At 42.8% G+C, this 21,135-nt stretch overlaps 1 protein-coding gene and 1 pseudogene across 7 annotated transcripts in view; both read left to right on the forward strand.

Moving 5' to 3' along the window:
- The window catches only part of Sh3kbp1 (SH3 domain containing kinase binding protein 1), a 341,291-nt gene that overhangs the window by 144,134 nt on the left and 176,022 nt on the right, over window positions 1–21,135 (forward strand). The window lies entirely within an intron of this gene.
- LOC110314277 lies at window positions 18,744–19,166 on the forward strand (annotated as a pseudogene).

A 21,135-nucleotide genomic window follows, 5' to 3' on the forward strand; every position in this document is an offset into this window, starting at 1 on the left:
TATATATATATATATATATATATATATATATATATATATGCATTTCTACGTATGTCTGCATGTGTGTATGAATATGTGTGTATGAGTAACAACTAGAGAAGGAGAGGTTGTGAATTTGAGAGTGAGTGGGGAGCATGAGAGGGTTTGGAGGGGGAGCAGTAATTTTTAAAAATTTAAAAAGAAGCTGTTAAAATTCTGCCATTCAGAAAACTGATCTTTGGTCCCTGAGTGCTGAGGGAGAGGAGAGATTCAGTAAGCAGATGGCTAGTAAAGTGAAGCTAAGGAACCTAGTTCCTGGCCTGATAATGGTAGTTGGTTAGTAGAGTATGCAAAGGCAAATACAGTTGCACAGGAAGAAGTCTGAACTGGAAGTCACATCACTGGAGGCATGTGATGGCTATTGGAGCCGATGGTATGGTAAATGTTTGGAGAGGAAACACCAGAATTGTTCACATTTACTTATTATGCCTCAAGACACTAGTGGGAGAATGTGTCCAGGCCAAGGAAAGGCTTTAACTTCACGTCATTATTTTGTTGTTATCATTATTTTGTGTATGTGCATGTATGGTATATATCAATGTGGGTGTGGGCATATATGCATGCTGGTGTGCAAGTTGTAAAGGCCAGAAGTCAACCTTGGATGTCTTCCTTGATTGCTCCCTATCTTATTTTTTGAGACAGCCTCTGATGAAACCTGGGACTTGTCGGCTTGGCTCAGTTGGCTGGCCAGTGCGCCACCTGGTCTGCCTGTCTCCATTTCCTCAGCCGGGGCTACAGACAGCTCTACTGACCCTACTAGCTTTTACATAGGTTGTCTGAGCTCAGGTCCTCGTGTGTGTGTGTGTGTGTGTGGCTCCTTGACAGCTGAGCCATCTTCCCAGGTCCATGTCATCATTTTAATGTGTATTTGATCTTATACTGTCTCCCAGGGTATTCTGAATGAATGTGTATAGTTCGTTTAATTTCATATACAGCTACATGTACACTCTGCTCTTTTTGTTGGAATTTATGGGTCAGACTTAGATATCCCCTTTCCATTCTGAGCTTTGCCCTCTCTAATGTTTGATCTGGTGATGTTTGTCATCACCTTTGTCAGGAACAGGGGATGTATTAGTTTAATTTCTATTGCTACAATAAACACCATAGCCAAAAGCAACTTGAGGAGGAAATGGTTTATTTAATCTTACACTTCAGCATCATAATTCAGCATCAAGGGAAGCCAGAACATGTAGTCAAGTAGGAACAGAGGTAGAAACCATGGAGGAATGTTGCTTACTGGCTTGCTCTCAATGGTTTGCTTCCTTTTTTTTCTACAACCTAGGACTACTTGCCCAGGGGCAATAGGGCCCACAGTGGGCTGACCACTGTTACATCAATCATTCATCAAGTGACTGTCCCATAGATTTGTTTGCAGGCCAGTCTGATGGAGGCACTTCCTTCTTGTGAGTTCTCTCTTCCCAGATAGGTGTAGGATCAGTACAAAGAGGGCAAAGTTACAAAAGCAAGCAAGAGGGGGTTGGGTGATTGGCTCATGTGATTATGACAGCTCTGGTTGTCAGGTTGGTAGGACCACTGAGCTATGCAGTCAAGTCTGATAATTGGTGTTTCTGCCTGCAGTTGGCTCCTTGAAGATTTGGGATGTCACAACCTCTGTAAGGGATGGTGCCAGGAACCCCGCTCCTCTCCCCATCTCTCTTTCACCCTAGGGGTAGCTTGGATGGACTCTTGAATAGAATCATTCTTTACAAAGGAAAAAGTATAATTTACAAAACATTTTTTTTAAAACAAAAGGATCACCTTTTATTTCTTTTAATCCATTTTGGGAGCCCATTTTTTTTTGTCAGAGTAAAGCAAACAGATGGCATAGCATACTCTTAATAGTAATATATTCTTTTAAAATACTGTTCAAGAAAAGAAATGATAGCAGTTGTTTTATGCTTGACTTTTAACTTTAAAGCAATCTTTGATAATATCACCAGGAGATTAGTGTTGGTTCCCTTTGAATAAATTAGTTTCCTTTGTAATTCACTCCGACTAAAGCATTGTGATAAAAGGTAAGACATTTGGAATTATATACAGAAAGGGAAAAATAACCCAATTTTCTGGAGTCTCTGACATGCCATGAACAAAGATTAAAAACCATGAGATGTAAGAAATGAAAGGGCTATAATATATATGTTTATATATAAGTACACATCACATACCACACATACACGTACCACATACACACACACACCACATACGCACACACCCCACAACCATACAGTTACAACAATTTATACTTCTCTTTTTTCCCTCTTGTCTGGTATCTATGTACAGGTCACTGTAATATTTGAAAGACTCCTGTCACTTAGTATGTAAACTGTATTGCTATCATAACATATGACTTAAATTTTTAAAAAAATCCTCCTTTCTGCTTTCTGTCTTGGCAGTATGCCATCCTTCTTTCTGCTCTGTCTTACTCTATTTCCCTCTCCTTAACTCATTTTCTGGGTTCCAACCTGTTATATAGTGGGTTCCTTGGGTGGGTATGTATTTGTTCCATTAGATTTTATTTATATCTGTATAGAGAGCACAAAAATAATCTGGACCGTTGAAATCCAGACAGAGCTGACCCACTAAACCCTTTTGCAGTATAGCTCGAAGTCTGTTGTTAGAGATACATAGGATGTTGTTTTATATTGACCTTGTTTCCCACTGATCCTTTCTGGAGAAAGTGTTCATAGATTCAAAAATGACTAAACCCAGGAAGCAAGAAGGAAGAGAGGCAAGGATCAGTTGGGTGGTTTGTCGGATCAATCTCTCCATCTACATCATCATAAATTATCAACTGTATTGATCCATTCACATTGATGTATGAACTCACTCTGCACAAAGCCTGAAAGAAATCGAAAATAGAAAATGATCATTTATTAGACCTGATGAGTGTCAGCTTTGAAATTGGAACAAAACAAAAGCACAGAGATCTGAATGTGAATGCCTTCCCTTTCAATATCACACAGCCATAGGCTATCAGACCTGGGTGAACCAGCAAGGCTGGGTAATATGGCAAATACCTTGTTCTGTTCAGAAGCTCCGAACAAGACTGGAACATTTGTGAGTCCAGAAATTCATTTATATATTTTACTGTTCTTCATTCATACTTCTACCTAACTTTGTTCAGAGACCTTCAGGCATGGACGTGAGATATCTGTGCATATAGTTCTCCATTTTACCAGTGGTTATGGATTCTAGTGACATCTTTCTACCTTTTGTTTACTTATCTTAAAAATATTGTGTGTAATGGGGCAGTAGTAGTGCACACCTTTAATTTCAGGAGGCAGAGGCAGAGGCAGGTGGATCTCTGTGAGTTCAAGACCAGTCTGGTCTACAGAGTATCCAGGACAGCTGGGGATACACATAGAAATCCTGTCTTGAAAACCAAACCAAACCAAACCAAACCAAACCAAACCAAACCAAACCAAACCAAACCAAACCAAACCAAACCACTGCTTGTGTGTGTGTGTTGTGCATATAAGTGCAGGTGCCTACAGAGGTAGAGTATGGGATCAGATTCCCTGGAGCTGGAGTTCAAGGTGGATGAATGGCCTGATATGGGTGCTGTGAACTGAACCTAGGTCCTTTGTAAGAACAGTATATACTCTTAACTGCTAAGCTACCTCTTTAGCCCCTTCTTCCACCTTTGAATGCATGTGTCAGTTTCTTCTTCTTTACAATTGGTGGTGAAGTTTCTAATAACTTTGAACCTGGTAGCTATTTCTAGTTTCTGTTTCTGTCTCCCTTCGAGCAGAACCAGCACAGCGGATCATGGCTATGGTGCTGTTTATCTGTAGTTCTCAAAACACTCTCACCCGTGTGCCCTCAGTCTGACCTTTTAAGCATTTTGAAATGTTTCACAGCTTGAGGGTTCTACTCCTCATCTTGCAAACTCTTCTCAGGGTCTACAGGAGGGAGCATTGAGATGCCATGTTACCCCCCCCCCAGCCTGTTAGAGGGAGCAAATGTTTGTTGTCTCAGTTGAGTGTCTACATGGCCTGTCCAAATCTTTGGGAGAGCGTTGGAGATTTCTGGTTGCTTACTAGGACAGTTTAACTGTGAATTTTGGTTGAGAAATGAAGTTAAAATGGTGTTTCTGCTTTTGATAAAACATCCATTTTCACTCACTCCATAGCAGAGGGGGTTTCTGCCCCACACTCTCCACTCTGCTTTATTGCACATGGCTGGGCAGGGAGTGAAATGTGCATCCTGTTTGCATTCTGCTCTGCACTCCTCAGAAGGCTGCCTCGAGAGGACTTTCACACCATCTCCATATTTATTGGGTGTAGAATGACATTATTCATGGGGAATTGGGTTGAATTGCTATGTGCCAATCTAGTCCCTAAAGCTTGTTAGATGATGGCTGGGGATGGGCTGGTAAGTAATATGTTTCCTTTAGCATATTTACTATTTCAAACCAAGGCTATACGAGACACATAAGAAAGGAGCAAGAAGGAGCTCAAATAGGCACATATGCATACATATTCAGAGCAGTATTCACAGTAGACATAAGATGTCTGTTCAAGGATGAATAGATAAACAAAATGTGACTGATACATGCAATTAAATACTGTTCAGTATTTAAAGGGGGGGTAGATTCTGACACCTGCTACAGCATGGATGAACTTTGAGGGCATTATGCTAGGTGACATAAGCCAGCCCCTAAAGACACAAATGAAATGATTCTGTTTATTGAGGTGCCCAGATTAGTCAAAATCATGGAGGTATGAGCCAGAATGGTAATTTCTAGGACCTGGTGTCAGAATGCGAACTTATTGTTTAGTAGATGATATTGAGTTTCAGTTTTGGAAAATGGGGGGGGGGGAGATTCATAGATAGATGGTAGTGAAGACACAAGAGTGGGAATGCACTTAGTATTAAAATGTATAAAGAAAATGACTAGAATGGTAACTTTATCTATTATACCCTTTACCATGGAATCAATAGTAGCATGAATATTCAGGACCTGTCTACCCACTATCACCAGCTAAGAAATTTTGTCAACGATTCTAATGTCATATTTCTTATTCAACTGTATTGTGTATATCATGGGAGGAGGTAAGGATGACGATGGTGAGAGAGTTCTGTGCTAGGAGAGATTTCCTAAGTTTTTGTTTGTATTAGGTAGCTAAAGTATATATACTACTAGTAGAGAATTAGTAACTGTTTTTTGAGTCAGGATCTCAAGTAGTTCAGGCTGGCCTCAAGCTTGGTTTGTAACCAAGGGTAACTTAGGCTTTTTAAGTCTCTTGCATCGGTCTCCTGAGTTCTGGGATTACAGAAGTGCTTCACAAGGACCAATTTATGTGGTGCAAAACTGGGGCTTCATGCATGCTAGACAAGCATTCTTTTTTTAACTTATTATTTTATTTTATTAGATATTTTCTTTATTTACATTTCAAATGATATCCTGAAAGTTCCCTATACCCTCCCCCCGCCCCTGCTCCCTTACCCACCCACTCCCACTTCTTGGCCCTGGCCTTCCCCTGTGCTGGGTCATATAAAGTTTGCAAGACCAAGGGGCCTCTCTTCCCAATGATGTAGACAAGCATTCTTACCATGTCAGTAGAGCTACAGACCTGCTTCTATGAAATTAATGCTTCCAATGTCCTTTAAAATTAGTGTTTTGAGGAGGTTAGGGAGATAGTTTAGTTGATAAAGTGCTTGCCGTGCAAACATGGGGACTTGAGTTTGTATCCCCAGCCCTTATATAAAAGCCAGGCTCACCAGTTCCAATGGATACATCTACAGAACAACTCCTGTACTGAGGGCTCATGGAATGTTTGAGGAAGAGGGGGACCAAAGGATCATAAGAGCTAAAGGATCAGGCAGTATGCTGAAAGACTGTATCACCTAATAATGTCTCACCAACATGACTGCCCAAATGTGACTGAACAAAGACAACACCAGTAGACATGTAAAAATGGACAGGGCAAGAGCACAAGGCCTCAACCCTACACAAAGAGCTACAGATAAGTAAGATATGCTCAGAGCGGGAAAAATAGTCTTCCCCAGGGAAGAGTACACCAATTGGTTATCCAATGCCAAATGGTCAACCCTGAAAAGATAGACATATAAGTAACATCATATAGCCTGAGCAGGTTATATTTGGGACTATATATGTATATATGTATACATATACGCATGTAATAACAGTTAATTTTCTTTAGAGGCCATGAATTTGAAAGAGAGTTGAAGGGGTTCTATGGGAAGATATGAAGGGAGGAAAGGGAAGGGAGAAATGTTCTAATTATACTCTAAAAAAGTATATGGGTAGCACACATTATAGTTAATGGGTTTAAAAAAAAAGAAAGAGGACATAAAGTTGTGTGAGTAAGGAAGAGGAGGAGCTGGGAGGAGCTGGGGGAGGGAGTGAAGATCAAAATACATTGGAGTAAATTCTCAAAGAACAAATAAAAAGGAAGAAGCAAGGAACTGGGCTCTACTTCTAGGACCTCCATACTGGTAGCCCGCTCCCTCCTTTCATCTTAGTTGGGGAACCTAGCTCATAAGCTGCTGCTGCTGATCACACGCAGGACAGTCTACAGTCCCTCCTCAGGAAGACTTCTTTAGAAACTTCATCACAGACACAGAGCAGACATGAGTTTCCGAGTCGCCTGTCAGATTGACAAAGCTTGACCATCACATCCCTTTGGGTCTAGGCACTGGACAGCTGGATGTACTCGAAAGGAAATTCTCTTAGGATCCTATTCTTGAGAATCTGAATTTAAGAAGTAAGTAGGTGCTGGGCAGCATGGCAAGCCGAAGAGAGCTTTGCACACTGGGTCTGGGCTGTTCCTTGCTGGCAGGGGTGGGGGTGGAGAGGGATGAGGACAGATGTTTCAGAGGGATGTCACGTCTAAGCTGATGATTCAGTCTTAGGAATGCTTCTTGTTCTCCCTGTTAAAAATATCAAAAACAAACAAATAAAAATCTTAGTCTCTAATTTAGACCCTTTTTATGTCTTATAGATCAGGCAAGCTGGTCCATGGGCCTAATGTGGCAAAATCTGCACCTCCCCCTTTTTGAATAAATAACTAGATTTGGCCCTAGCCAGAAGTTGGTATGTACAACGGTTTGCACTACAACAGCAGTTATGTAGCGTGGCCCATAGAGCCTCCAGTAGTCTCTGGCCCTTTACAAATCACATTTGCCAACCTCTCTTAGAAAAACTTAGTTCCTGCCTTCCAGAAAGTTTGCTTTTGCAAGGAAGATGTATACTCATGTGTAATCTAGAGACAACGCTATAATCTGGCCTGTTGAAGTAAAGACATTTAACTGTTTAAAATTATTTTTATTAGATATTTTCTTTATTTACATTTCAAATGCTATCCCAAAAGTTCCCTATACCCATCCCACGCCCTGCTCCCCTCCCCACCCACTCCCACTTCTTGGCCCTGGGATTCCCCTGTACTGGGGCATATAAAGTTTGCAATACCAAGGGGCCTCTCTTCCCAATGATGGCTGAATACACCATCTTCTGCTACATATGCAGCTAGAGACACGAGCTCTGGGGGTACTGCTTAGTTCATATTGTTGTTCCACCTATAGGGTTGCAGATCCCTTCAGCTCCTTGGGTACTTTCTCTAGCTTCTCCATTGGGGGCCCTGTGTTCCATCCTATAGATGACTGTGAACATCCACTTCTGTATTTGCCAGGCACTGGCATAGCCTCATATGAGACAGCTATATCAAGGTCCCTTCAGCAAAATCTTGCTGGCATGTGCAATAGTGTCTGGGTTTGGTGAGTGCTGGCAAAAAATAGTATTGTTGTGGAGATAATTGTACATTTATTTTTGTCCCTTTTATGGTTTTATCTGTTGTTCCTTTTTACTGTTCCACGAAGGAATCTTCACTACTTTTCTAGCCTTAAGACTTCTAGATTGACACTTCCTAGATGCACAAATTCTAAATTTATACTCTCCATGACACTTGGTTCCCTCCTTCTGAGGGTTAAAGGTACAGATCAGTTGGGAAAACTGAAAAGTCTGAATGTGTATTACCATTTTCTGAAGCACACCTTTGGGTCTTTCCTGTACTTATAAGGAACCAGGAGTTTTTTAAAGAAAGGGGAAAAGTCTATTTGCTTTGAACAAATAGGTACATGCTGGGGAAACGGCTGCTTAGAATCCTTCACTGCTCATGAAAGACAAGGAGAAGACAGCAAAGGAGGTGGGAGAAGGTGATAGGAAAGCAGAAAGAGGGACTAACTGGGGAAGAAAGGGAGCCAGCTGAAGGTAGGGGACACAGGGTGGGGATGGGGTGGGGGTGGGGGGGTGGGGGGGTGGGTGAAGGAACAAATGAGAACAAAACATAATGACCCATCTGAGTGAAGGTGGTATGGGGAAACCCATTCCTTTGAATGTTAATCTAAAAACTTAATGAAAAACCCCAAAGAAACAAACAAACTCCACTTCATTCACAGCCAGCCCTTTTCTTTCAAGTTCAAGGCTCTTTCAGTTGCTTTGAAGCCCTCTCTGTTCTTTGTGCTATCCCTCCAGAGGGGCCTTGGAGGAAACCTATTTGCAGCTCCAGAGGAAGCCCCAAGTTCTGCATGGTTTTGTTACTCTGACCAGCACAACCAGATGCTCCCTCCAACAGCTTTGGTGCTTTGTCACTTCATCTACACTGTCATTTTATTTCTCTTTGAGTTTGTATATTTTCTTTTAGACTCATCCTAAATGTTCTTAGGTAGACCCAGTATAAAGAATAATCTCCAACCCCTTCCCCCAGTCATACTTTCTGGGAAACATCTAGTTCCCGATTATCTCCATCAGCTGCTATCTCTCTCTGCAGAGTTACATTGATATAAGTTCTAAGAAGTTGTGGTTATCCAGTAAGGAAGTGTTAATTGCATATGAGACAGGCTGATTCAGTACACTGTAGCATACACACTGATATCCTTTTTGTTTTTGTTTAAGAACAGGGTCTTGAGCCGTGTGATCCTCCCTCTTCATCTTCTTTCGTGCCAAGAAACATGACAGTGTTTTGTTTTGTTTTTAGGCACAGATGGGGGAATCCTACTGTTCATTTTTTTATTATAATATTTTTGTTTGATTAGATAGAATCTTAAAAGTCTTTTTGTGTTAGTCCACTTAGATTATACCATTTCTTTAATACTCAATGTAGCATACCTATTATTTAACTAATCGGTCCCCTAATAGGAGGACATTTAGAATGTTTCTGATTTTTCACTGTTTTGAATAATTTAGCAATATTTTACACACATCCATCTATATCTGTAGCAGTTAGGTTTTTTGTCAACTTGCTATAAATTATAGTCACTTGGGAGGAAGGAAGCAAAATTGAAGAACTGAAGCGATCAGATTGGTCTGTGGGCATGTCTGTGGGACATTTCTTTGATTAATGATTGATGTAGGAGGACCCAGCCCACCTAGAGGGATGCTACTTTTGGGTCCTGGGGTGTATAAGAGAGCAGGCTGAGTGAACCAGTACATTGCTCCTTCATGGCTTCTACTTCAGTTCCTGCTTCCAGGTTCCTGTCTTTACTTTACCTGATGATGGACTCACAAGATGTAATAAACCCCTTTCTCTCCTCATTGCTTTTGGTCAGTGTTTTATCACTGCAACAGAAGACAAAGGTATTATTCCAAGTGTTATCTAGAGTATAACTTCTTAAAAGTGGAATTGTAATTTTTAGATTTTTTTTTTCTTGGAAGAAGTAGGCCTTTGGTATCTGCTGAACTTACTGTCCCTAAAACCCGTTACCCTCTAGCGATACCATAGAGCTAAGGTCTTGGTGGTAGTCAGGCAGTTCCTCTAGCAAATCCTGCTGTAAATATTGAAATAAACTTTCTTTCCTTTATGCATGATATGTATCTCTGCTATCTGACCGGTGGCAGGGATCCCCATGCAGACAATGACAATGCTGCTAAACAGGGCCAAGAGCCACAGGTTTGTGAAGCCCTATAGGTACACAGAAGCCCTGATATCTCTTTGTCCCCAAGGGCATGGCAGGCATATAGTGCTTTCTAGAAGTTCAGTAGCTAGGGAAGGGAATGATGGGTTGGGCTGAGTTGGGAGAGGGCAGTGGCGATTGTCAGCATGAAAATGAGCTGTTTTGGTCTCTGCGGAAGAAGGGGGCATGGCCATTGCACTTGGCTTTGATCAAAAGTGCCACATGACAGAGTGATCCCTCATTAGCTACTGACCTGAGTAATAAGAAGACACTTGGCAAGTGGCCTCATGAACACTGTGCCCACAAGGCTATTTTATTTTATTTTATTTTTAAATTATTATTTTCTTTATTTACATTTCAAATGCTATCCTGAAAATTCCCTATTACCCCCTCCCGCCCCTGCTCCCCTACCCACCCACTCCCACTGCTTGTGGACGTTGTACATCGTGGTGCGCACTAGGCTCCGCACCACGATGTACAACGTCCACAAGCCCAAGGTATTTTATATTATTTGTGACTATTGTGAAGGGTGTTGTTTCCCTAATTTCTTTCTCGTCCCATCTGTCCTTCCTTCGTGTAGAGAAGGCCACTGATTTGTTTGAGTTAGTTTTATATCCAGCTACTGCACTGAAGCTGTTTATCAGGTTTAGGAGCTATTTTAGATCACGATTTGTGGGGTCACCTGAAGTGATTCTTTCGTTGTCGTGTGCATTTCCATTGGCCTGTGAGACATTCCAGCGAACAGATTCCAGCTGTGTGTTTACTCCTTTATTTGATTTTTAAAAAATCTTCTTTTGTGTTTCCTTGGAAACCACAAGTTTGAAGCAGGAATTAAAGATTCTTCACTAGTAAAACCTATAGACCATCTCACAAAGGTGCTGTTTATAAATTAATTGAATCTATAATATTGCAAGGGAAACCAACCACATCAATGCAGTTATCCAAATATTGCAGAAACATATGTGATGCGTTTTCTTGGTTGATTTGTTAAAAAGTCAGATCCCAGTGTGCCTAGAAGGGATCATGAATGGAAATGAAGTAGAGGTGAGTGTAGATGACATTTCAAGAGAGCTGCAGTTGTGGACTGAAATGTCTGTGATGAATAGGAAAGAAAGAAATGTTCACAAGTGCTGTCAGTCTCCAAGTACTGTGTTGCCTTTGTTTATGGGAATAATAAAAAGCCCCATTTTAGCTAGAGGACGGTACCATTTTTCTTCCTGTCTAAGTTTATGCATTTATTAGTGGTAGGGATGGTCTTGGACATGCCGTGAAAGCGCCCCATCACTGAGCTGCATTCCAAGCCCCTATCCAAGTTTCAGATTTCCCCAAATCATTTGTAAGAAAATCCAATTACATTTATTCATGTATGTCTTGGTAGCATGCTGAGCCAGCATGTGTGTGTAGAGGTCAGTAGTTTACTTGGGGAAGTAAGTCCTCTGTTTTTCCACCACATACTTCCTGGGGTTAGAATTCTGGTCCTCCAGCTTGGCAGCAAACATCTTTACCCCCTGAGCCATCTCTTTGGTGACAGACCCCCTTGTTTCTGCTCAAAGACCCCAATTAAGGACCTCTGTTTATGTGACCCTCTTAGATCTCAAGGAATGAGTTGTGAGACTTTAAGCCATTATTGGTTTCAAAAAAAAAAAAAAAAAAAACAACTCATCAGCACCTAGGTCTTCCTCACTCTCTGGACCCTACTTCTTTGTTCTGATAGGGAATAGAAGGGAATCCATGTTATGAATGAGTCAGCTTTAAAAAAACAAAAACAGCCGGGCGTGGTGGCGCACGCCTTTAATCCCAGCACTCGGGAGGCAGAGGCAGGCGGATTTCTGAGTTNGAGGCCAGCCTGGTCTACAAAGTGAGTTCCAGGACAGCCAGGGCTATACAGAGAAACCCTGTCTCGAAAAAACCAAAAACAAAACAAAACAAAACAAAACAAAAAAACAAAAACAAAAACAAAAAGTCACCACTCGTGGCAGAGATCTTCCTTTCCTCCAAGAGATGCTTATGTGGAACTTTCTGTCGCCCTCTCAGTCATCTTCCTACCACAGTGCCATTTGTTGGTACTTTAAAAACTGGGACATTCTCGATTTCATTGTGATGTTTTCCTCTCAGCTTCTCTAAGACTCAGGAAGAGATATAGAACCCAGATGAGGGTTTCTGGGATGTTTCTAGATGCCTTTCACAATTTTTTAAAAATGTTCATCTTTTCTGTTGCCTCCTCCTCTGTCCCTCCCTCCATCATTTCCTCCTCTATCATCTTTTCTTCCTCCTCTTCCTCCTCCTCCCCTTCCCCTTCCCCTCCTCCTCCTCCTCCTCCCGTTCCTCCTCCTCCTCCTCTTCCATTTTTTACCATAAATTTTTGGTGTCTGAGAGATCCATTTGTCAGCAGCAAAATTGAAAACACCTTAAAATATTTTGGAGGGCAGATTATTGGGGAGAAGGGAGAGGCCTTGCTTATGCCCAACAAATAACCTATATTTAGAATCTTTCCTCAGTTTTTCCTTTAAAATTCTGTATTCTCATTTCGCTTGAATGACTCTGCATGGAGCATTTAAAAGTAGATCAAACAGAACTCTATAAATATGTTGAGTTCTTTTGGGCATTTTGCCCAAATCAGCCTTGCTAAAGCAGAGAAGAGCAAAGTGCTTTAATATGTTGGATTTTCTTCCCTGCAGAAATCCAGAATTCTTCTCCCAAAGACTAGCTGCTTAGGCCGAGGAAACCTTCGTGAAGTGAGAGGTGCACTAAGGCTAAAGCCAAGGCCTGAGAGTAGCTCGAGGCAAGCAACAGAACTGGTGTGCTTAGGGACCTCGCTGATTATGTTTTCTCAGTGTGATGCCTTTATGTCTCTCTTATGGGAAGAAAGGCTGGTGAAAAGAAAATTGGTTGAGCTGGTATAGGTAATTTAACAAAGCTGCTTTCTACTAGATTTATGAATGTAAAACCAAATGTTACAAAGGATGGAGTCAAGTAAAAGGAAGCCCTCCTGTAAAGCAGTCTCTGCCTATCACACCCATGTTGTACACAAGGAAACGGATGCCAAGGGCCTGCAGTAGTTGCACGTGGGAGCCCTCTGGCTTTGTGTCTCTTCTATCTTTTAAGCTGCAGGCGTTTTTGACATGACATGATGCTTCCAGTGTGAACCATGTGTCTATGAGCAGGAAAATCGCAGCTCATATTAGCCTTTCACGGTATTTTACATACCATTTTTATAAAATAGTTGAGGTGGAAGACGCTTCATGAGTTCTTCATGTACACGACACCAGAATTATAGATGTGGCTTTTGAACATCAGAGTGTAGCATGGTGTAGTCTGTAGTCCCTGGAATGGACAGCCAGAAGCATCAGGAGTTCAAGATCACCTTTAACAGCATAGCAAGTTCCAAATTATAAGGACTGGACTGTGTCAAACCCTGCCTTAAAAGCAAATAAACATTAAAAAATTGTTTAAACAAACAAAAACCAGGACAGATCAAGCAAAATTGGTAATTTCAGAAAGTCAGTTCAAAAGATTGTTCCTTTCTATATTCTTCTAGCAACTCAGTTTTTTTTCCAGCCAATTGTCTTTTAGGAGGTACGTATGGTTTCTCATGTAGCCTAGGCTAGCCTTGAACTTGAGATATAGTGAAAGAAGACCTTAAATTCCTATCATCCTGCTTCCACATTCCGAGTGCTAGGATTATAGATGTGTACCACTACACCCATTTTTATGTGATGATGGGGCTTGAACCAAGAGCTTCATGCATGGTAGGCAAGCACTGTACCAACTGAGTTATATGCACGGTGCCTAGTGAGCCAGCTTTCAGACTATTTCTAGTAGTATTGTTAAACAGGGTATCCTAGTCTGTAACGTCTAGGGTAGAGGAGAGACTACGTCCTGGAGTTGTCTTCCTCTTTTTCTAGATACACAGCACCTGGGCCCACATACTAAGTTATGAGTGGGTATTTGTGAAGAAGTAGAATCATCATAGCCATAATAAGACATATGTGGGAGTTTGGTAAATGAGTCAAATTTATTGAAAAAGGTGAGCACAAAAAAGCCAAGAGGTGTCATATTGAAAGGGTACAGACAAACTGATGACAAATTGATGCTTTCAAATAAGGAAAACACAATGGAGCAAGAATAAAGCAGAGGTGGTTAGGGAAATGTGGGAAAGTGGCTTCATGTTGTGTTCAAAGTTTCTCTCTTCCTCTCTTTGCCTCCCATTCTGTCTTAGGATTTCCATTGCTCTGAAGAGACACCATGACCATGGCAACCCTTATAAGGGAACGTATTTAATTGGGGCTGGCTTACAGGTTCCGAGATTTAGTCCGTTATCATCTTAGCAGCACAAAGGCAGACATGGTGCTGGAAATGTAGCTGAGAGTTCTACGCCAGGATCCACAGGGTATAGGAAGAGACACTGGGTCTGGCTCGAGCATTTGAAACCTCAAAGACTCCCCTCTGGTGACACACACTTCCTCCAGCAAGGCAACACCTCTTAATCTTTCTCAAGTATTGCTACTTCCAGATGATGAAGCATTCATATAAATAAGTCTATGGAGCCCATACTTATTTAAACCACCACAACTTTCCTCTTCTCTCTTTCTCTCTCCCCCTCTTTCTCTCTCCATTCTCCCTCTCCTCTCTCTTCCCTGTCCTTCCCTCCCCCTTCAATCCCTCCTCTCCCCTTCTTTGTCTCCCTTCTATCTCCTTACCCCTTCTCCCTGTCCCTCCTCCCTCTCTCCCCTCCCTCTTCTTCTCACTCTCCTCTCTCCTCTCTGTTTCTTCTCTCCTCTCTCTTCCCCATTTTTCTCCTCCACCTCCCTCTCCTCCATGCCCCTTTCCCCCTACCCCATCTCTTATTATAAAAATACGAGGGAGAAAACAGGCTCAGAAGATAGACAGGGGCTCCCCATGTCCTATACAAGGAGGGCCCGGGCAAGTAGATGGAGAGGAATCAGGCCAGGAACAGCAATCTTGGATTGGTCCTAATGGAATCTTGTTGTCTCCCTAGGACACTAACAGCAGTATGATTGGAATCCTGACTAGTATGAGCTATGGATGTGGAGTTCTTTGAGCTCACATCTCCTGTTTTCTTCATGGGTTGCTTGTCATAGGGTGGCCAGTACCCCCTTGTCATTCAGTCCATAAAATAAATGCATCTTTTTGTCTGATTCAATTAGTATTTATTTACTTGTGAAATAGGAACTTGCCATTAATGTAATTTAAGCATGTTCAGCATGTTAAGCATCTATGAAGATGAGCTTCACAGAACAAGGTAATTATTTTAGCAAATAACTGATGTTGTTTGAAATGAAACCTATTTCAGCATATTATATGTTTTTTGTAAAATCAAGTTGATATGCAAACACACTTAACTGAATCTTTATGACTCCCTCCCAACTGCTGTCATTACTTGCTTACACAAACATGTCTGTATACATGTGCATTATTTTTTGCATTATTTATTCACTTTACATCCCTCTCCCTGCCCCCTCCCCAGTCACCCCCTCCCAGGATTTTCCCCCTCCCCTTCTCCTCTGAGTGGATGGGGTCACCCCGGGGTATACCCCCATCCTGGCACATCCAGTCTCTGTGAGACTAGGTGTATCCTTTCCCACTGGGGCCACACAAGGCAGCCCAGCTAGAAGAACATATCTCACACATAGGCAAAAGCTCTCGGAGAGACTCAACTCCAGTTGTTTGGGACCCACATGAAGACCAAGCTGCACATCTGCTACATATGTGCAGAGGGCCTAGGTTTAGCCCATGTATGTTCTTTGGTTGGTGGTTCAGTCTCTGGGAACCCCAAGGGTCCAGATTACTTGACTCTATTGGTCTTCCTATGGAGTTTCTAACCTTTTGGGGGCCACAATCCTTCCTCCTATTCTTCTATAAGAGTCTCCAAGCTCCATCCACTATTTGTGTGTCTTCGTATATTTTCTCTTTCATTCATGGGATTGTATTAGGTCCTCACAGATTGATGGCTGAATGGATTAATTTATCTGTCAATAAACACTTGTTGAGTTCATATTCCATGTTATAACCTGGGTGATCAGGCATAAGTAAGACAGTATGTATCCACATGATATTTGGTCTTTTGATAGTAATGGACACATTTCACATCATTATTCATGGAATTCTTTGTATTTAATTACTAAATATGCCATGATTTATTCAGGCCCTCCCCTCCTAGTAGATATTTAGGATGCTTTACATGTAGATCTTTGAGCTATTACAAACACTGTTGCCCCAAACCTTCTTAAACATGCGTTCTGGCTATCTAAAATAAATGTTTTCTGTCTTTTGGAGGACCTATGCATGATTTCTTATTTATAGAACTCTCTGTTCTACTGTTTAGTATGAATACTTGTGCATGGACTGTAAATGTGTAAGAGGAAACAGAAATAAATTATTCTATAAGTTTGCAGAGGCTTTGTGATACATGCTGGTGAAGAATGAGTGACCCCTCACACAATGGCAACACTCCAGTGTCTGCCCTGATTCCATCCCCACAGTGTCAACAATTCAAGATGCCACTTACATTTTTTCCTTTTCTTTCTTTCTTTCTTTCTTTCTTTCTTTCTTTCTTTCTTTCTTTCTTTCTTTCTTTCTTCCTTTCTTTCTTTGCAACCCACTTTTAATAAGGGTTCAACCTCTCCTCTAACCAACCCCCCAGCAGAGGCAGTGGAAGAGAAAAGTTATTAGGGTAGGGGAAGTTCAGCATAGTTCTTTGTGGGTGAGCTTGATCTTTGGCAGCAGTTCGGTCCTGTAGCAAACACCAAATACAAATTGGTAGGTTCAGTCCAATCCTCTAGGCAGGCGAATGCCACACGGAACCAACAGCTTTAGTTCAATCCTGAAGAAACCACCAGGCTTACCAGCCTGCCTGAGGCGAGGCTGAGGAAGCAGCAGGCTGCTTCAGGAACTGCGTGAGCAGTCCTTGGGCAAGTTTCTCTCAATCGCGGTAGTGTTACCACAAGTTGAGCTCAACAATGCTATGTAAGGCAAACCAAGATGTGTGTCGTTAGTAAAGAGTAGTGAGGCAGAGCAAACCAAACCAATGCTCAGTGCTCTCATGTCTCTCATGTCTGTGGGATCATATTTATACTCCTTCATCATGGGTCCTTTTGTGTGTTTGATTTTGCTCTATCAAAACATGATTTCAGCCAGGCTGTGGTGGCACATGCCTTTAATCCCAGCACTTGGGAGACAGAGGCAGGTGGATTTCTGAGTTCAAGGCCAGCCTGGTCTAACAGAGTGAGTTCCAGGACAGCCAGGGCTACACAGAGAAACCCTGCCTTGAAAAAAACCCAAAACAAAACAAAACAAAACAAAACAAAAAACCCTAGAAACAAAAAATAAAAAAACCAAACCAAACCATGGTTTCACCTGTATCTGCTTCAGGAAAACATTCTTTCATGTGTCTGCCCCAGCAAAATATCATTTCACATAGCTGACTTTCCAAAGAATCTAGAAGTTTCCACTTCAGTTTCCTATGCATTCTCTCAGGTTCACCCTCTGTAAGGCCCAAGTGAGGGTCATGTTGTTGTAAGGCGTGATGGCATGTGTGTGGCCTCTTCACTGTCGGGGTCCCCTGTGTTTGACTGTCCCAACACTTCCCATCTCCTGCTTCCCGTCTCCTGCTCACGCCCTTGACTGACTGCTTCAGTGAACATTTTTGGTTGTTCAACGTCCAGGCTCTGGATCCCCAGATTGGGAGAGAAACAGCCATGAACTAATTATGAGGCTTTGTGTCTCCAAATCAGAAAGGACTCCTCAGTGCGAGTGCGCACACACTAACACACACAGAAACACACAAACGAGACACTCATATACACACAGAAACACACATACAGAGAACAGAACAGAAAACAGCCAAAGCCAAAACCACCCGCTCCTGACTCAATGGAAAACCCTGCCTCTCCTTCTTACCCCAAACATGACCGAGCAGCTAGCCACTCTGTACCTCTTGACTGTAAATGAGGTCACCTTTCTCCTGCTGAGAAACAAATTAGGCTTGACTGACTTCTAGAAGATAGACCAGACCTCCTTTCAGCAAAACACACCCAGAGAGAGCCCCCAAGGTTTAAATGGATGGCCCCACCCCATGCCTGGGGCTCAGGGTGCCAGCCACCACCTGGACAACCTGATCTCCTCCTGTCTTCCCTCTTACATAAGGACAGTGACTGCAAGGCATTGAGTGTGGCCAGCCTCCTCTCAAGGCCTGGCTTCTGTTCCGGGGAAAGTGCCTGAACCATTCTCACTCAAGTAGCCTTTCAAGTGTGACGAGTTTGGGATCCCCTTCTCTTCCTTTTTCCTTGGGGTACAAGAAGAGCCTCTACTTGTTTCTGAACCTGCTGTCTTCCCTCACCCGACTTAGCCCCTATGGAGACAAGAACCTGTCTGGTTCACTTGTCACCCCAACTTCCAGCCCAGCACAGAGAAGGCTCAGTGGAGCTGCTGTGGGGGTCGCTCTGATGAGAGGGGCTAGCCTCTCCAGAGACCACTTCCATGTGTGATCATCTCCCAGAGGGTAGGCCCTCACATCCCACGGTTACAGCACCATTTGCCTTAGCGCCTTTTGGTGAAGTTCCTGGTTCCAAAAGTGACCAGGGCAACCTGTGTGGGGAGATGAGAGACAGCTGTCCGAGGTCGGCAGGCTGCAGGTGTCGCTGGTAGGGAACAGCCTTTCTTTAGAAGAGAGGACTCAAGTCTGGGCTGGTAACACAGGCCTGTGGCTGCAGCTGCAATGGCAGGGAGGCAGGAGGATCAAAAGTTCGGACTCTTTCCAGACCTTCAAGATGTCGAAGCGAGGACGCAGTGGGTCCTCTGGAGCGAAATTCCGGATTTCCCTGGAATTTCCGGTCGGAGCTGTGATCAACTGTGCGGAAAACACGGGAGCCAAAAACTTGTATATCATCTCTGTGAAAGGAATCAAGGGATGGACGGCTGAACAGACTTCCTGCTGCTGGTGTGGGGGACATGGTGATGGCCACAGTTAAGAAAGGCAAACTAGAACTAAGGGGAAAGGTACATCCAGCAGTGGTAATTCGACAACGAAAGTCATATCGAAGAAAAGATGGGGTGTTTCTTTATTTTGAAGATAACGCAGGGGTCATAGTAATAAAGGAGAGATGAAGGGTTCTGCTATCACAGGTTCAGTAGCAAAGGAGTGTGCAGACTTGTGGCCCAGGATTGCATCCAACGCAGGAAGCATTGCGTGATTCTGCGGTGTATTTGTAAAATATATTCATTAAAAAGTCTTTGCTCTCGGATATGCACAGCCCTGGAAGGCACGAACATCAACGGGCAGCCAACAGCTTTCTTGGTTCATTCTGGGGGGTGTTGTCCGAGCATTGCAGGGATGGGCGGACAGACCTCCCTTTGTGGCATAAGGCATGCTGGGTCCTTTCTAGGAAGTTCTATACAGTGGGTGTGGGCACCCTGGTCTGTTAGTAGACGATGCAGATTTGGAACCAGAACACAGCATGCAATGATGGTAACTGTGATGGTTTGAAGAGGTATGGCCGCCATAGACTCCTGTGTTTCAACACTGGGCCCTTTCCTTTTCTATTTAAAGAGGATATTACTAAGCAGCCCTTAGCTGGCTTGGAAGTAACGGTGTAGACCAAGCTGACTTTTAGCTTTCAGCAGCCCTGTCTCTGTCTCCAAACTGCTAGGACTGGAGGTATGGGCTGCTGTGTTCAGCTGATGCCATTGTGTTTTAAGCAGACATATAGTAGGTTCCCTATTTAGCACCACAATGAAGCATTGTCTCTCCTTTTCTCCACCATTCCTGTCCTTCTAGTCTTTGGACTGTCTGGGAATTTGCCTTCACAAAACCATGACCCATAGGTAATATGCGTTGTAAGTATTAATTAGTTGACTGATCCATTCATTTGTCAGACACAATCTGGACTATATGCTGGGCATCAAGGATAAGTAAGAGGGGGTCATTGGCTCCAAAAGAGCCAGCAGATTTCATCAACTGATGGTGCTATGGATATCTACAGTCTTGATTGTATTAGCCTTTCTTACCTGGTATAGTATTTCTTCCAAGATCTTTTAATGCTTTACGTCTGCACTTCCCTTCTCTTGGGTCATGCAACTCATTTAGGGCTATGTCTCCAAAGCCTTTCCCACATCTCTGAAACTAGCTACCTTCTTCTGAGTTGTTTTCTTTGTTAACTCGTATTCCATGCTTCCCTATGCAGGGATTTTTTTCTCTGATTTCTCATGTTCCAAAAATGAAATCCTTATACTTGACACCTAGAGTGTCCCCCCCCCCCGAGATTCTGGCTTATTCTTCCTTCTTAACTGTAGCTTGGATTAATTCCTAACTCACATGCCTTAGATAAGTTAAATAGTCTTTCACTGCTTGTCCCCAAAGGTGTGGTCAACAGCCTGAGCTTCATAGGGTTGGTATAAGGAATTGAGGAAAGGCACTTAGGCCTTGAGGGGGAATACATCACATAGGAGATATTAGATGCTCATTTCCTTCATATTCAGCCTGATGAAGTTGGTTTTCCTTATATAATGATTGGCTCTGTCTGTCTCCCTTATTACCTTCTAAAGCTCAAAGGCCCTAAGAAATGAATCCCCATGGCTTTTACATTTTTCTCTTGGGACAAAGTGAGGGCTAGCATAGCTTTTACTGTTTTCTTCACAACCATTGTCTTTGAAGTAACAGGCAAATGGATTTCCTGGTTTCTGCCACACAAAGCTGTTGACTGTTTATCCCCCTTGGAGAACAAAGCAGGCTCATCTCTGGGGACTACACGGTGCTGGCAGTGCTGAGTACACACTCCATAATTCCCTTACAACAGTCCAGTTGCAGTCAAGAGGGCTGTACAAAGCAAGATCTAGGTAGTCCCTTTTGTTCTGGAGTCCACTTGCCTTCTAAAGTGGCCTTCTCTTACTCTGGGACATACCGCATTCAAACAGTCTGATAAGTGGCAGTATTTCTAGTAGAGGGCATGGTGCAGAGTCCACAGCTTTTCCCTTTCATCTGGAATTCACTTGATGTCTACAGTGCCATGTTTAGTTTATATTGCTTTTCCACCCTGCAATAAGAAGTCTGCCGCCTCCTCCTCCTTTTCCTCCTCCTCCTCCTCCTCCTCCTCCTCCTCCTCCTTCTTCCGAGACAAGGTTTCTCTGTATAGCCCTGGCTGTCCTGGAACTCACTCTGTAGAC

The sequence above is a fragment of the Mus pahari genome, chromosome X, assembly GCF_900095145.1.
Source record: "Mus pahari chromosome X, PAHARI_EIJ_v1.1, whole genome shotgun sequence".
In the NCBI taxonomy this organism is placed as follows: Eukaryota; Metazoa; Chordata; class Mammalia; order Rodentia; family Muridae; genus Mus; species Mus pahari.